At 49.0% G+C, this 18364-nt stretch overlaps 1 pseudogene; it reads right to left on the bottom strand.

Annotated features, from left to right (window-relative positions):
- Nucleotides 1–11095: 11095 nt before the first annotated feature.
- On the bottom strand, nt 11096–11297 carry LOC139234259 (U2 spliceosomal RNA; annotated as a pseudogene).
- Between the last annotated feature and the right edge of the window lie 7067 nt (nt 11298–18364).

Raw genomic sequence — 18364 nt, forward strand, 5'->3', positions numbered from 1 at the left:
TACTGCCTCAAAGTGGGATATTCAACCGAATCGGCCCAAGAGGGGAGTGGAGTGCTAAGGGAAGCATTGCACAATCCTCTTAGGGTGCTAAAGGTCCATCGTGGGGCAATAGTGCGGGAGCACTTCTCAAGTTGAGGCGCTGGGATACCGGCATCCTAGCGCCTAATGAGGAGGCAAGGGCGACCATGTGAAACCTGCAAAAAAATGGAAGGCAGGCTACCTACAGCCTTCCAGAGGTAAGAGAGGTAACTCATTATTAAAAATGTGACTCTCAACACTGAGCTCTTCATTCCCTGCGATATGGCCCCGGGATCCTCTGTGCACCGTCTGCTTCCCCCTGTTGGGATGGGCGCCGGGCGCTACGGCAAGCCAAAGCAGCCAATTTCAGAAACGCGTCGCAAAGGGGTTGTCGCACACTCTTGGCGTCACCAAGTGGGCGGGGCCAGAGTGCGCAGTGCTAAACGGCAGCACCACCGCTAAACCAGCAGTGAAGTCCGCGGCAGGCTGTCATAGCGCGGCGCTGGGCAGTAAGTGCTTAGCGGCCCGTTAGCGCCCCTCTCTGATGCTGATGGTGGCATTAAAGAACCGAATTTCTCCCCCATAATATCCAAGCTCTACATTGGATCATCAATTGGGTAGATAATAGGGCCGGACGCCAAACACCAGCAGTGGTGGTTTTAATTGGACTATCACGACCAGTGGAATGCCCAAGAACTGGCCCTCAGTATGGCAATGTTGGTGATAAGGTTCTTTGGACAGGTGCAAACTGGAGCCAAACTTTGCTGCTCCCATGGCAATTATTGGCACCTCCATATCAGTGAAAGATTATTAATGGTTCCTGGACTTGGCTCTGAAGCTTCTTATCCTCACATCTGGATGGGTGACTGATTAATCTCTTAGCATCAAAAGACTTATTTACTGCTTTTGGCAGTCATAGCTCCCTATCTGATCAAGTTGTTAAACTTCAGCTTAGAGCAAAGTGCAACATTACTTTAGTGTCAGTCATGGCTCTGTGTTGGCGCTCGCTTACCTCTTTTTTTAAATTTCAAAATATACTTTATTCATATAAAAAATATGCACGATACATTGGAAGACAGTTCAGTACATTTGGATGCGGTCAGCAATTCCATGCAATACATTTGGATGCTGACGGCAGTTCCGTTCAATTCATTTGCTTGCTTTACATTTCGAGGTACATTTCAGTACAATCCAAGATACATTGTAATACAGTCATCAAATTAATTTACTAGTGGCACTATACGGTACACGGAATGGGTGAGGGTACAGTTACATTTCTTTGCAACATACATTACTAAACAGAACTTGCATTATACATGGCACTGCGTAGGTTTTTTCAGATCATGGTGCTCTATGTATACAAAAAGTTTACAAGTACAGCCCGAGGGGAGTTTTATACTGATTCCAACCCCTGTGTTTATCGTGGCGGAAGGGCTTTAAACTGTGGCCCTTTCCCACCGTGCCTTTGCGGCAACTGCACCAATTTTTAGTGTGTCCCTCAGCACATAGTCCTGGATCTTGGATTGCGCCAGTCTGCAACACGCAGACGTGGATGTCTCCTTGCTCTGGAAGACCAGCAAGTTTCGGGAAGACCAAAGAGCGTCTTTCACCGAGTTGATGGCCCTCCAGCAGCAGATGATGTCTGTCTCAGTGTGTGTCCCTGGGAACAGTCCATAGAGCACAGAGTCCTGTGTTACGGAGCTGCTTGGGATGAACATCGACAGCAACCACTGCATCTCCTTCCAGACCTGCCTTGCAAAGGAGCAATCCCAAAGGAGATGGATGACTGTCTCGTCGGCACCACAGCCAAATCGGGGGCAGAGTAACGTGTCTCTGAAACCCCGGCTGTGCATGAAGGAACTGACTGGTAGGACCCTCCTCACCGCCAACCAAGCTACGTCTTGGTGCTTGTGTGAAAGCTCTGGCGATGAGACGTTCTGCCAGACGAGTTCCACAGTCTGCTCGGGGAACCACGCTCTCCTTCTTTCGTACGCAGTCCAGGACGTTACGTGCCGACCACTGCTTTATGGCCTTGTGGTCAAAGGGGTTTTTTCTGAAAAACTTTTCCACGAAGGACGGGTGGACAGGCATGGTGCAACTGGTGGGGCGTTTCGCGGCAACATGGCCAGACACATCCTTCGCAACGCCAGCGACAAGTAGAACCTCAGCACGTAGTGACACTTGGTGTTTGCGTACCAGGGTTCTGTGCACAGCTTGATGCAGCCGCACACAAAGGTGGCCATCAGGAGGAGGGCCACGTTCGGAACATCCTTTCCTCCACTGTCCAGAGATTTGTACATCGTGACTCTGCGGACACGGTCCATTTTGGACCTCCAGACAAAGTGAAAGACGGCCCGGGTGACTGCCGCAGCACAGGAGCAGGGTATGGACCAGACCTGCGCCACGTACAACAACACCGAGAGCACCTCACTCCTGATGACCAGGTTCTTTCCTGCGATGGAGAGTGAGCGCAGCTTCCACCATCTCAGTTTTTGTTTCACTTTGGCGGTACGCTCTTCCCAGTTTTTGGCGCACGCCCCGTCCGCTCCAAACCATATTCCCAACACCTTCAGGTAATCTGGCTTAACGGTGAAGGGAATAAAGGATCGGTCGGCCCAGTTGCCAAAGAATATGGCCTTGCTTTTGCTGCGATTGACCTTCGCTCCCGAGGCCAGTTCAAACTGGTCGCAGATTGTGAGCAATCTGCGGACCGACTGCGGATCCGAGCAAAAGACGGCGACGTCGTCCATATGCAGGGAGGTCTTGACCTGAGCGCCTCCGCTGCCTGGGATCATCACCCCTCTAATGCTCGCACCCTTCCTGATGGTCCCGGCAAAGGGCTCGAGACAGCACACAAACAAGACAGAGGAGAGGGGACAGACTTGCCTGACTCCAGACCTGATCGGAAAGCTTTCAGTTTCCCACCCGTTGATTAGAACTGCGCTACTGATGTCTGTGTAGAGCAGTTGGATCCAATTGCGGATACCCTCCCCAAACCCCATCTTGGAGAGCATGTCCATCAGGTACGTATGCGATATCCTGTCAAAGGCCTTCTCCTGGTCTAAGCTGATTAAGCAGGTGTCCACCCCCCTGTCCCGCACGTAGGCGATCGTATCCCTGAGTAGCACAAGGCTATCAGAGATCTTCCTGCCGGGGACAGCGCAGGTCTGGTCCGGGTGGATCACCAGCTCCAGAGCAGACTTGACCCTGTTTGCAATGACCTTAGACAGGATCTTGTAGTCCACATTGAGCAGCGAGATGGGCCGCCAGTTTTTGATTTCCTCCCTCTCCCCCTTCTGCTTGTAGATGAGGGTGATGATGCCTTTCCTCATTGATTCTGACATACTGCCGGCAAGAAGCATACCCCCGTACACTTCCAGCAGGTCTGGGCCCATCCAGTCCCACAGAGCCGAGTACAACTCGACCGGTAAGCCGGCGCTTCCGAGAGTTTTACTCGTCGCGAGGGACCGGACGGCCTTTGTCATCTCGTCCAGAGTTAGCGGGTGGTCCAGACTCTCCCGCTCACTGTCGTCTAAGACCTCTGAGATAGACGACAGGAAAGATAGGGAGACTGTGCAGTCTGTGGGCTTGACGTCGTACAGCCCGGCATAGAAGGATTTGCTGATCCTCAGCATGTCAGGCTGTGAAGACGTCACAGAATCATCTTCTTCCTTTAGGCTGCTGATCACAAAGCTCCCCGTGTACCTTTTGGAAGAAGAAAAGCGAACACGTCTCATCCTGATCGACGGAGCGGACTCTGGAGCGGAAAATGATTTTGGAGGACTCTGAGGCAACGAGCGAGGCTTGCTGGCCCTTCACCTCTTCGAGTTCCTCCGCGACATCGACCACCATTGACTGCAGCAGGATCAGGTTTTGCGTACTCTTCTGGAGTTGGGACAATTCCCTCTGTCTTCCTCTCGCTTCCTGAACACCTTTGAGGATGAAGAACCTCTTGATGTTTGTCTTGATTGTTTCCCACCAGTGCATCGGGGAATCACAGAGGGGTTTTACGGTTCTCCAACCTTTGCAATCCCTCTTGAGTTCCTCAACGTTTTCCGGGGTCAACAGTTTCACATTGAGCTTCCATATCCCCCTGCCAACTTTCTGGTTTTCCTGTAGGAGGCAGTCGCCAGTAGGAGGCAGTGGTCAGAGAAGAACACCAGCGTGACGTCGGTGGATCTGACCTTGAGCGTGTGGGACACAAACAGGAAGTCTATTCTGGAACGGACGGACCCGTCTGGTCTCGACCAGGTGTATCTGCGCGGTGCTCCGTCTGCAGGGTTGCTGAAGATGTCGCACAGCTTGGCATCTTTTACCGCACCCATCAGAAGTTTGGATGTGGCGTCCAGTTTGCTGTCGGCTCTGCTGGATCGTCCAGCCGCATCGATGATGCAGTTGAAATCACCGCCAGGAAGGACCAGTCTGGATGTCGCCAGCAGCAGTGGCAGTTGCTGGAGGAGGGCCAGCTGCTCGCTTTTGAGAGGCGAGGCATACACGTTAATTAGCCTTAGAGGAACATTTTTATACAATACATCTGCTATGAGGAGACGACCGCCCACCATCTCCTTAACTTCGGTGAGGGTGAAGTGGCCCCCCGCAGCAGAACGCCCAGGCCGGAGGAACGGCAATCGTTGCCTCCTGACCAGACGGATGGTCCGTGGGATCACCATTGCGACCACTGCCGGTAACTGCTGAAATGCGGCAGGCTGCACTCCTGCAAGAATAGCAGGTCTGCCTTGACCTTGGCGAGGTACCCCAAGGTGGAAACACATCACGTAGTCGACTTAACGCTATGCACGTTACAATCCAAAAATTACATTTCGAAAACGCTGTCCTTTGGCCCTGTGGTCTGTTCCCATATACATAGGTTAACTTTAAACTTTTCTACTGCACCTTGGCTGAGATATGGGTTGTCCTCTGCCTTGGGGATGGTTCGACCAGGGGACGCCAGCAGTGTGGACTGGGGGTCCTCCATGTCAACTGGGCTTCCCTCGCCTGGTGTTGGTTGGTCATTGTGTGCGTCCTTTGTGGTGTCGTCGCTCACAGCGTTCTGGAGCTGGGATGCATCTGTCACTTCGTCTCTCCCAGAGATCTGTTGTAATGTGGGAAACGTGGCAGCCAATTTGCACACAGCAAGCTCCCACAAACACAGCACCTCTGATAGCACAGCACTCCCTCAGCTCTGCACTGGAGTGTCAGGCTAGATTTTTTTTAATGTGCTTTAGTCCCTGGAGTGAGACTTGAATCCACAACCTTCTGGCTCAGAGACGAGTGTGCTACCCACTGAGCCACAGATGAACCCTCCGCAATGCAACAGGAAATGTTACTATTTTGATTGCACATTTAATTCAGAATGAAATACACTCGTGTATGGCCACATGCTTCGCCCATTTACATCAGAGACCCGATGGGTGCCATCAAAAGTGATTTTGTTTTCTTTACTCTTGTCCCGACCCTTTGCAGAGTGATTAACTCGCCATCTGAAAGAAGAAGGAAGGTTGACTCGTCCCGACAGGTCGATGCAGATGGATTTGGAATGTTGGTGGGTAAATGAAGTTTTACCTTCAGCACTCAAATCAAGTAAAGGGGCTGGATTTTCCACCCATTGCCGCCTCTGTTTTCGCCCCAGAGGGGCGGCAATGGCGGCGGTGAGCTCTTCCGGGCGGGCGTCCAGCTTCCAGCGCCCCGCCGGGGTTTTCGGCCCTGGTTGCGACACCGGGCCGATTTTTTGGCCCCTGCCCAACCCGTAGCGCTGCGTAGCGCCCCCTGCTGGGGCCGCCTGTGAAAGCGGGCAGTCCGACCTGTAGCGGCTGCAGTGAGGTAAGTAATATGCACCTCAGGTAAGTGTGATTGTTTCCCTATTTTTGCGATTTATGTTGTGGTGGAGTGAGTTATTTATTGGGAATGTTTTTGTTGTTTTTTTTTCCTCCCCAGTCCTCTCTTAAAGCGCTCCGAGGCCTGCTGTTTCGCTCAGGATTTTCGCCTGCTCAGCCAGCCTAGCGCCCTAAGAAAGGTGTGCAACACCTCCCTTAGCGCTCCGCCCCACACTCAGGGCCCAGTTGCCCAATTTTGCTGACTGAGGCGCAAACTTTTTCCAGCCGGTATTAGGACTGCCCCGCTATCATTAATGCCCCGGAATCTTCAAAGACGAAAATACAGCTCCAGGGCTCTTTTGAGAAAACAATCACAACCCTATCTTTGGAACTCAAGATTGTAACAGAAGTGAAGTACTTGAATATCACCTAAAGAACCTTGTCTCGGAGTTCAGACTCCAACCTCCCTGGCTGCATAGGTGGAAGGGTTTAAACCCTGTGCTGTCTGTTGTACGATGCAGCCTCGGATGTGAGCAGAGGTATGTCAGCAAACAGTGCGGCCATCAGCACTCTTCAGTTCAGATAATATTCTGTCTTCCTGTTTTTGCCACCAAAGTGGATAACCTCACATTTATCTACATTATACTGCATCTGCCATGCATTTGCCCACGCACCTAACCTGTCCAAGTCACCCTGCAGCCTCTTAGCATCCTCCTCACAGCTCACACTGCCACCCAGCTTAGTGTCATCTGCAAACTTGGAGATATTACATTGAATTCCTTCATCTAAATCATTAATGTATATTTGTAAATAGCTGGGGTCCCAGCACTGAACCTTGTGGTACCCCACTAGTCACTGCCTGCCATTCTGAACAGGACCCGTTTATTGCTACTCTTTTCTTCCTGTCTGCCAACCAGTTCACTATCCACGTCAATACATCACCCCCAATACCATGTGATTTAATTTTGCACTTTAATCTCTTGTGTGGAATCTTGTCAAAAGCCTTTTGAAAGTCCAAATACATCCACATCCACTGGTTCTCCCTTGTCCACTCTACTAGTTACATCCTCAAAAAATTCCAGAAGATTTGTCAAGCATGATTTCCCTTTCATAAATCCATGTTGACTTGGACCGATCCTGTCACTACTTTTCAAATGTGCTGCTATTACATCTTTAATAATTGATTCCAATATTTTCCCCACTACCGATGTCAGGCTAACCGATCTATAATTCCCTGTTTTCTCTCTCCCTCCTTTTCTAAAACGTGGGATTACCTTAGCTACCCTCCAATCCACAGGAACTGATCCAGAAATAAAATGATCATTTGAGACGGTGCAGAGAAGATTTACAAGGATGATACCAGAAATGCGAAGGTATCCCTGTTATATATGTAAACTCATATTTACTCTGTACAGCCACCAGAGGGCTCATCCCCTGAAGTCCCAAGGGATCCCATAATCCCTTGGGAGCACAGGTATTTAAGGAGGCCTCACAGGTTGGAGAGGCACTCTGGAGACCTGCAATAAAAGACTAAGATCACATTTTACTTTGAGCTCACAGTGTTCAGTCTGACTCTTTTTCCATACGTAACAACTGACGACGAGATACAGATAGCGAACCCAAACATGCAGAGAACAGTCGGCATCCTGGAGAAATTCTCGGAGGGAGATGATTGGGAAACTTTTGTGAAGTAGGAGGCAGTGGTCAGAGAAGAACCACTGATGTCAGTGGATCTGACCTTGAGCATGTGGGACACAAACAGGAAGTCTATTCTGGAACGGACGGACCCGTCTGGTCTCGACCAGGTGTATCTGCGCGGTGCTCCATCTGCAGGGTTGCTGAAGACGTTGCACAGCTTGGCATCTTTTACTACGTCCATCAGGAGTTTGGACGTGGTGTCCAGTTTGCTGTCGGCTCTGCTGGATCGTCCAGCCGCATCGATGATGCAGTTGAAGTCACCGCCCAGAACGACCGGTCTGGATGTCACCAGCAGCAGTGGGAGCTGCTGGAGTAGGGCCAGCCGCTCTGATCTGAGAGGCGAGGCAGACACGTTAATTAGCCTTAGAGGAACATTTTTATACAATGCATCTGCTACGAGGAGGCGGCCGCCCACCACCTCCTTAACTTCGGTGATGGTGAAGTGGCCTCCCCGCAGCAGAATGCCCAGGCCGGAGGAACGGCAATCGTTGCCTCCTGACCAGACGGAATGGTCCATGGGACCACCATTGCGACCACTGCCGGTAACTGCTGAAGTGCGGCAGGCCTGCAAGAATAGCAGGTCTGCCTTGACCTTGGCGAGGTACCCCAAGGTGGAAACACATCGCGTAGTTGACTTAATGCTACGCACGTTAATGGATGCAATCTTTAAACCCATTTTTAAATTAGTGGTTACAATCCAAAAATTACATTTAGAACACGCAGTCCTTTCGCCCTGTGGCCTGTTCCCGTATACATAGGTTAACTTTAATTTTTCTACTGCACCTTGGCTGAGATATGGGTTGTCCTCTGCCTTGGGGATGTTTCAACCAGGGGACACCAGCAGTGTGGACGGGAGTCCTCCATGTCAACTGGGCTGCTCTCGCCTGGTGTTGGTTGTTCCTTGTGTGCGTCCCCTGTGGTGTCGTCGCTCACAGCGTTCTGGAGCTGGGGTGCATCTGTCACTTCGTCGCTCCCAGAGATCCGGGGCGGGGTGCATCGGTTGCTTCTTCGCTCCCGGAAATCCGGAGCTGGGTTTCATCCGTTGCTTCGTTGGTCCCGGAAATCCGGGGCGGGGGTGCATCGGTGACATCACTGCTCCCGGGGCCCCGGAGCTGGACTGCGCTGGTCGCATTGGCGTTTTGCCTCTTCTGCTGCTGGTGGTAGTGGGGGCTTTTGCCTCGCTCTTCGTCATCGGATGAGCTGCAGCCACTGCTGTCCGTCATGGACAGTAGCTGTCTTTTGCCTCTCGTTTCTGCAGGAGGCCCCTTTTCCATTGACTTGCGGGTCTTCTTCTTCTTGACACGCTGCCATTCCTGTTTTCCTTTGCTTCTGCTCCCTCCTCTTCCATGGACTCGGTGTCTCTGGGGCAGTTTCACTGCTGGGTGCTAGTGTCTGGCGGCTTGCCGTGACAGACTTCCCTTCCTCCTCTCGGTCAGTGTCGACTAGAGCGGTGGTTTGTTCGCATGGTGTCTTGGAGGGGAGGGAGGTGTAGGTCTCCCCTGGAGCGTTGCACTCCTCAGCTTTCTTCTCACATGTCACCATGTTCTTTGCCGCCTGCGCGTAGCTGAATTTCCGCTTGTGGCAGGCCTGTACAGATGTCCAGCCTGACCACAAAGGTTGCAGCACTTGCTCTCGTTACAGTCCTTTGCCTGGTGTCCTTCCTTCTTGCAGTTGCGGCAAATGATTGCTTTGCAGCTTGCCGCCACGTGGCCTGCTTTCCCGCAGGTTCGGCACACATTGGGTTGTCCGGCGTACACCGTGTAGTCCCGACTTCCTCCGATGGCGGAGCTGGAGGGGGCGGTGGGGGGGTGCAGGATGGTTCCGCTGGCGTCCACTTTCATGGTGACCTGGATCTTGCTGGTCCAAATCCCGTGGAAGTCTTTCAGGTCGATGCTGTTTCCTGCCCCATCGACATACCTGGCGAGGAATGTCAGCACATCAATGACCGTGATGTGGGGGTTGTACATGTTCACTGTGATAGTGCACTTCCTCTGCGACGGGAGGGTGAACAGTGCTTCCCAAGTCAGCATTGACCGCAGTGGTTCACTCGCCTCCTTCAATCCCTTCAGGAATTTTAGGCATTGGGTGGCGTTTCTGAAGGTTACATCAAAGTAACCTCTCTTCGGGATGTCCTGCAAGGCGAAAACATCCGCGACTTTCATGCCACAGGTTTCAAGCAGAATTTTCTTCACGAAGACGTCCCGGTTGATCGTCTTCTGTCCTTCCACTTTCTTTACAGTAACTCGGATGGTGTTTCGGACGCCCTGGTTCGCCGCTCGGTTGACCGCCATCCGGGTTGCAGATTCCTCCTTCTGGCTTGTGTTTTGGCCGAAGCCTTCAATCTTTCGTGGTGCCAGTCCGGCACCTTGGCTGGTCCGCCCATTGGTCGGTCGACAGGCAGATTTCTTCTTTTCTCCAATTGGTGCTTGTCCCGAGCCAAAAGGCCAGACACAGCCAAACTGGAAAGACGAGTTTCTGCAAGCAGTCAATTCACAGAGAGTCAACTACAAGCACTCAGCATTCCCTTTCAGGCCTCGCTTACCTCTTTTTTTTTGAGCCTCTTTTTTATAATTTCAAAATCTACTTTATTCATAAAAAAATCTGTACAGTACATTCAAAGGCATTTCCATACATTTAGCTGCGGTCAGCAATCCCATGCACTATTATTTGGGTGCTGACGGCAGTTCCTTTCGTTACATTTCCTTGTTTTCCAGTTCAAAGTGCAATTCAGTCCAATACGGGACACATTGCAGTACATTCAAACAAATTACATTTCATGTGTCACTATACAGTACACGGAATGGGTGACGGTACATTTATATTTTTCTTTTCAACATGCTTTTCGCAACAGACCTTGCATTGTACATGGCACTACATAGGTGTTTACAGATCATGGTGCTCCATGTACACAAAAAGTAAATTACAAATACGGCCCGAGGGAGGTTTGTACTGATTCCTGCCCCCGGGTTTTCCGTGGCAGAAGGGCTTTAAACTGTGGCCCTTCCCCACCGTGCCTTTGCGGCGACTGCACCAATTTTAAGTGCGTCCCTCAGCACGTAATCCTGGATCTTGGATTGCGCCAGTCTGCAACATGCAGACGTGGACATCTCCTTGCTCTGGAGAACCAGCAGGTTTCGGCAAGACCAAAGAGCGTCTTTGACCGAGTTGATGACCCTCCCTCCTGGGAACAAGACCGCAGAGCACAGAGTCCTGTGTTACGGAGCTGCTTGGGATGAACCTCGACAGCAACCACTGCATCTCTTTCCAAATCTGCCTTGCGAAGGCGCAATCCTGAAGGAGATGGGTGACAGTCTCGTCCGCCCCGCAGCCGACTCGGGGGCACCGTGCCATGTTGATGATACGTCGGCTGTGCATGAACGCTCTGATAGGTAAGGCCCTCCTCACCGCCAACCAAGCTACATCTTGGTGCTTGTTTTATTTTTTCTTTTTTTTTTGTGAAATTCGTAGCCAATCGTTCCAATTCTTTGTCAAATCACAAACGCCAGAGGTCACCTTGCACACGCCAAGGATCACTCTGCGCCAATGCTCTTAACCAAAAGGCCTAGAGCCACTGCACCGTTCCTGGAAGTACTGCAATACCAGGTTCGTGCCATGGAGGTGGATGGGTCAGGCCCCCCACACACCTCCTATTTCCAAAAAAGCAAGCATATACCTTCCTGATCCAGGGAGAACCACCTTGGGGTTATGGTGGTTACTCCCCTGTCAGGTCAGTTACGCATGATCTTAGCCAAAAGGCCTTGGTGCTTGTGTGAAAGCTTCTGGCGATGAGACGTTCTGCCAAACAAATTCGACAGTCCGCTCAGGGAACCACTTGACAGGGTCCACCCTCCCCTTCTTTCGTAGGGCGTCCAGGACGTTACGTGCTGACCACTGTTTTATGGCCTTGTAGTCAAAGGGGTTTTTTGTGAAAAACTTTTCCACGAAGGATAGGTGGACAGGCATGGTCCAAATGGTGGGGGCGTTTCGCGACAGCGTGGTCAGACCCATCCTTCGCAACACCGGGGACAGGTAGAACCTCAGCACGTAGTGACACTTGGTGTTTGCGTACTGGGGGTCTGTGCACAGCTTGGTGCAGCCGCACACAAAGGTGGCCATCAGGATGCGGGCCACGTTCGGAACATCCTTTCCTCCACTGTCCAGAGATTTGTACATCGTATCTCTGCGGACACGGTCCATTTTGGACCTCCAGACAAAGTGGAAGACGGCCCGGGTGACTGCCGCGGCACAGGAGCGAGAGATGGGCCAGACCTGTGCCACGTGCAGCAACCCCGAGAGCACCTCACTCCTGATGACCAGGTTCTTTCCTGCCATGGAGAGGAAGCGCAGCTTCCACCATCCCAGTTTTTGTTTGACCTTGGCAATACGCTCATCCCAATTTTTGGCGCACGCCCCGTCCGCTCCAAACCATATTCCCAACACCTTCAGAAAATCTGGCTTGACGGTGAAGGGAATGGAGGCTCGGTCGATCCAGTTGCCAAAGAGCATGGCCTCGCTCTTGCTGCGATTGACCTTTGCTTCCGAGGGGGATGACTCATCAGGGGAGGGCAGCAGCAGCCAAGTTCATGGCACCATGGCTGGCTCTGCTGCACAGGAGAGCAGGAAAAAGTGTGGGAGAGCAATAGTGATTGGGGATTCAATGGTGAGGGGAATAGATAGGCGTTTCTGCGGCCGCAACCGAGACTCCAGGATGGTATGTTGCCTCCCTGGTGCAAGGGTCAAGGATGTCTCGGAGCGGGTGCAGGACATTCTAAAAAGGGAGGGAGAACAGCCAGTTGTCGTGGTGCACATTGGTACCAACGACATAGGTAAAAAAAGGGATGAGGTCCTACGAAATGAATTTAAGGAGCTAGGAGCTAAATTAAAAAGTAGGACCTCAAAAGTAGTAATCTCGGGATTGCTACCAGTGCCACGTGATAGTCAGAATAGGAATCGCAGGATAGCGCAGATGAATATGTGGCTTGAGCAGTGGTGCAGCAGGGAGGGATTCAAATTCCTGGGGCATTGGAACCGGTTCTGGGGGAGGTGGGACCAGTACAAACCGGACGGTCTGCACCTGGGCAGGACCGGAACCAATGTCCTAGGGGGAGTGTTTGCTAGTGCTGTTGGGGAGGATTTAAACTAATATGTTAGGGGGATGGGAACCAATGAAGGGAGACAGAGGGAGACGAAAAGGAGGCAAAAGCAAAAGACAGAAAGGAGATGAGGAAAAGTGGAGGACAGAGAAACCCAAGGCAAAGAACAAAAAGGGCCACTGTACAGCAAAATTCTAAAAGGACAAAGGGTGTTAAAAAAACAAGCCTGAAGGCTTTGTGTCTTAATGCAAGGAGTATCCGCAATAAGGTGGATGAATTAACTGTGCAAATAGATGTTAACAAATATGATGTGATTGGGATTACGGAGACGTGGCTCCAGGATGATCAGAGCTGGGAACTCTACATCCAGGGGTATTCAACATTCAGGAAAGATAGAATAAAAGGAAAAAGAGGTGGGGTAGCATTGCTGGTTAAGGAGCAAATTAAGGCAATAGTTCAGAAGGATATTAGCTTGGATGATGTGGAATCTATATGGGTAGAGCTGTAGAATACCAAAATGCAAAAAACGTTAGTGGGAGTTATGTACAGACCTCCAAACAGGAGTAGTGATGTTGGGGAGGGCATCAAACATGAAATTAGGGGTGCGTGCTATAAAGGTGCAGCAGTTATAATGGGTGACTTTAATATGCACATAGATAGGGTTAACCAAACTGGAAGCAATACGGTGGAGGAGGATTTCCTGGAGTGCATAAGGGATGGTTTTTTAGAGCAATATGTCGAGGAACCAACTAGGGGGGAGGCCATCTTAGACTGGGTGTTGTGTAATGAGAGAGAATTCATTAGTAATCTCGTTGTGCGAGGCCCCTTGGGGAAGAGTGACCATAATATGGTGGAATTCTGCATTAGGATGGAGAATGAAACAGTTAATTCAGAGACCATGGTCCAGAACTTAAAGAAGGGTAACATTGAAGGTATGAGGAGTGAATTGGCTAGGATAGATTGGCGAATGATACTGAAGGGGTTGACTGTGGATGGGCAATGGCAGACATTTAGAGACCGCATGGATGAACTACAACAATTGTACATTCCTGTCTGGCGTAAAAATAAAAAAGGGAAGGTGGCTCAACCGTGGCTATCAAGGGAAATCAGGGATAGCATTAAAGCCAAGGAAGTGGCATACAAATTGGCCAGAAATAGCAGCGAACCCGGGGACTGGGAGAAATTTAGAACTCAGCAGAGGAGGACAAAGGGTTTGATTAGGGCAGGGAAAATGGAGTACGAGATGAAGTTTGCAGGCAACATTAAGACGGATTGCAAAAGTTTCTATAGATATGTAAAGAGAAAAAGGTTAGTAAAGACAAACGTAGGTCCCCTGCAGTCAGAATCAGGGGAAGTCATAACGGGGAACAAAGAAATGGCGGACCAATTGAATAAGTACTTTGGTTCGGTATTCACTGAGGAGGACACAAACAACCTTCCGGATATAAAAGGGTTCGAAGGGTCTAGTAAGGAGGAGGAACTGAGGGAAATCCTTATTAGTCGGGAAATTATGTTGAGGAAATTGATGGGATTGAAGGCCGATAAATCCCCAGGGCCTGATGGACTGCATCCCAGAGTACTTAAGGAGGTAGGCCTTGGAAATAGTGGATGCATTGACAGTCATTTTCCAACATTCCATTGACTCTGGATCAGTTCCTATCGAGTGGAGGGTAGCCAATGTAACCCCACTTTTTAAAAAAGGAGGGAGAGAGAAAACAGGGAATTATAGACCGGTCAGCCTGACATCGGTAGTGGGTAAAATGATGGAATCAATTATTAAGGATGTCATAGCAGTGCATTTGGAAAGAGGTAATATGATAGGTCCAAGTCAGCATGGATTTGTGAAAGGGAAATCATGCTTGACAAATCTTCTGGAATTTTTTGAGGATGTTTCCAGTAGAGTGGACAAGGGAGAACCAGTTGATGTGGTATATTTGGACTTTCAGAAGGCTTTCGACAAGGTCCCACACAAGAGATTAATGTGCAAAGTTAAAGCACATGGGATTGGGGGTAGTGTGCTGACATGGATTGAGAACTGGTTGTCAGACAGGAGCAAAGAGTAGGAGTAAATGGGGACTTTTCAGAATGGCAGGCAGTGACTAGTGGGGTACCGCAAGGTTCTGTGCTGGGGCCTCAGCTGTTTACACTGTACATTAATGATTTAGACGAGGGGATTAAATGTAGTATCTCCAAATTTGCGGATGACACTAAGTTGGGTGGCAGTGTGAGCTGCGAGGAGGATGCTGTGAGGCTGCAGAGCGACTTGGATAGGTTAGGTGAGTGGGCAAATGCATGGCAGATGTGGATAAATGTGAGGTTATCCACTTTGGTGGTAAAAACAGAGAGACAGACTATTATCTGAATGGTGACAGATTAGGAAAAGGGGAGGTGCAAAGAGACCTGGGTGTCATGGTACATCAGTCATTGAAGGTTGGCATGCAGATACAGCAGGCGGTTAAGAAAGCAAATGGCATGTTGGCCTTCATAGCGAGGGGATTTGAGTACAGGGGCAGGGAGGTGTTGCTACAATTGTACAGGGCCTTGGTGAGGCCACACCTGGAGTATTGTGTACAGTTTTGGTCTCCTAACCTGAGGAAGGACATTCTTGCTATTGAGGGAGTGCAGCGAAGGTTCACCAGACTGATTCCCGGGATGGCGGGACTGACCTATCAAGAAAGACTGGATCAACTGGGCTTGTATTCACTGGAGTTCAGAAGAATGAGAGGGGACCTCATAGAAACGTTTAAAATTCTGACGGGGTTAGACAGGTTAGATGCAGGAAGAATGTTCCCAATGTTGGGGAAGTCCAGAACCAGGGGACACAGTCTAAGGATAAGGGGGAAGCCATTTAGGACCGAGATGAGGAGGAATTTCTTCACCCAGAGAGTGGTGAACCTGTGGAATTCTCTACCACAGAAAGTTGTTGAGGCCAATTCACTAAATATATTCAAAAAGGAGTTAGATGAAGTCCTTACTACTAGGGGAATCAAGGGGTATGGTGAGAAAGCAGGAATGGGGTACTGAAGTTGCATGTTCAGCCATGAACTCATTGAATGGTGGTGCAGGCTAGAAGGGCCGAATGGCCTACTCCTGCACCTATTTTCTATGTTTCTATGTTTCTATATAAATAGCACACTAATCCTGCACAAATGATGTCCTGTGCAAATTGAGAATGGCTTCTGTGAGATACATGTGCAGATATTAGTTTAATTGTGTGCAGTCTACAATAATACATGCTGTATTGCTTATGACTCCCTCAATCAATCTAGAAGCACCTTCTGTAGTATATTTATTTTGTATTTAGCTCCAAGTATTTTCTAGAAATGTGTCACATGATCAAAGGTCTTAGATAAGGTCAGTGTAATGTATTTGCTTAAGAATTCATAGCAACACATTGCTATTAAGAACTAGTTGGTCTATTAGCAAAGATTTAACAATCACACTACACATTACCAGTTCATTCACTAGGCTCACAACCATTTGCCTCATCATGGACCCCCTGATCCCAACTGGCTGGGGTTTTATTGAGTCTTGTGAACATCACGTGACTGGCTAAGCCACTCCCAACTCAACAGCCCCACAAACCTGTGAGCATACTCACAGGTGTATACAGTTAGAAACCACAATAAAAGGCAACTGAACCTTAGCATCATAAGAACATAATAGGAGCAGGAGTCGGCCATTCGGCCCCTCAAGCCTGCTCCGCCATTCAATAAGATCATGACTGATCTACCTCAATTTCACTTTCCTGCACTATCCCCATATCCCTTAATATCCAAAAATCTAATGATCGCTGTCTTGAATATACTCCAAGACTGAGCCTCCACAGCCCTCTCATATTTTACCACAGAATGGGTATAGATAAGGGAGGCCATTCAGCCCATCTAGCCCACCCTGCCATTGAAACCTACAATCCCATCACGTCATCCAACAGCCTCTTAATGACTTCGGAGCCACCTTAAGGAAGTAAGGGCCCAGATTTGGTGTTTCTGATCTATGCTATAAGCTGATCTCAGTTGGAGTGCTACAAATGGTTCTGCTTACATTCGGACTACTCCATGACAGGAAGAGAAGGTGTGGCTCTCTTGTTCGTTTTTTGGCAGTAGATTGCAGTATGTTAACATTCCTCTTTCAAGGGTCCTGTCAATAGTATTATGGTCAGCATGAGAAAAATGCACAGAAGCAAACAGATTGGTACAAAGTCCCACAATTGACACTGTTGTAGAGCCCTCTAGTAGACTACTAATGTAATATTGTATGGAGCCCTCTAGTGGACTACTGATGTAATAACAGTAAAGCCATGTGCTCAGCACAGTGCTTATTCGGTAGCCATGTTGTGAGCTGTGTGTGCTTAGCTGTGTCTCAAGATATCAAAGATTGGCGACGAGGATGGGAGTATCGGATTTCCCTAACTGAAATAGAAACACACACAGACAGAAAGAGATAAAGACACAGGCGATATGCAATGTTTAATTAAATGCTTTATAGGATTCCTTTGCTAACCTGGTTGCCGTTAGCGGTAAAGTATTCTGACATTGTGTATGAAAAGTAATGACAGTGTTGCTCGCATAATGACAGTGATAATGTGGTAATGATAATGCTCAAATCGTGTTCAGATATAGATCTTGAGCAAGTGTTTAAACAGATACTGAAAGATGTCTTAAATCAACACTGAAGTGCCATTGCTACAATTACTGATCAGTAGCAATTCCTTCAGTCCTTACCCTTGCCACAAATCTACATTCCCTTTTAACAAGCTCAGAAAGCCATTAACTCTATCTGTGACCAGAACCAGTCCAGCAGGCACTCTCAGAGCAGTGCAAAGTTCCAACTATTGAGAACTGGATCAGTACAGCAACCAGCAACAGTATTGCAAACATTAAAAGCACTGCAAACAGTAACACTGTTGCAAACAGTAACTGTAAAGAAAGAATTGAAAGATTTGGATTTGTATAGTGCCTTTTACAACCACCGGATGTCTCAAAGCGCTTTACAGCCAATGAAGTACTTTTGGAATGTAGGAAACGCGGCAGCCAATTTGCGCACAGCAAGCTCCCACAAACAGCAATGTGATAATGACCAGACAATCTGTTTTGTTATGTTAATTGAGTGATAAATATTGGCCAGGATACCGGGGATAACTCTCTTGCTCTTCTTCGAAATAGTGCCATGGGATCTTTTTTGTCTACTTGAGAGAGCAGACGGGGCCTCGGTTTAGCATCTCATCTTCAGTAACCAGTAACAGTATTGCACACAACAAGATACTTGCTACGGAATCCCATAAGACACATTATCAAACAGCAGCCTCCCTTTAGATTTTGAAGTCTTTATACCACAAGAGTGTATTTTAATCCCTCATTCAATTTTGGCAAAACAGATTAACCAATCATTTATCCAATTGCTGTTTGTGAGATTTTGCTGTATACCAATTGCCTGTTGCGTTAGCCTGCACCAACAGTCATTCGGTGTCAAAGCAGTAACTTTGCCTGTGAAGCACTTTGAGGGGTTTCTGGGAGGTTAATACAGCGCTGTATAATATAACTCTTTCCTAATAGATTAATTCGACAAGTAGCTGCAGTACCACTAAGTGCCTGCCAGGAGTGACATTGAGCTTCTGACTGCTCACAACAGCATCCTAACCAGTTAATCTCAACTCCAAACCTATGGATCACTTTTAATTTTAGTGACTTTTCTGACATTAGGTTTCTCTTCAACCACATATCATGAATCATTCCTCAGCTG

The sequence above is a fragment of the Pristiophorus japonicus genome, chromosome 21, assembly GCF_044704955.1.
Source record: "Pristiophorus japonicus isolate sPriJap1 chromosome 21, sPriJap1.hap1, whole genome shotgun sequence".
Taxonomy (NCBI): Eukaryota; Metazoa; Chordata; class Chondrichthyes; family Pristiophoridae; genus Pristiophorus; species Pristiophorus japonicus.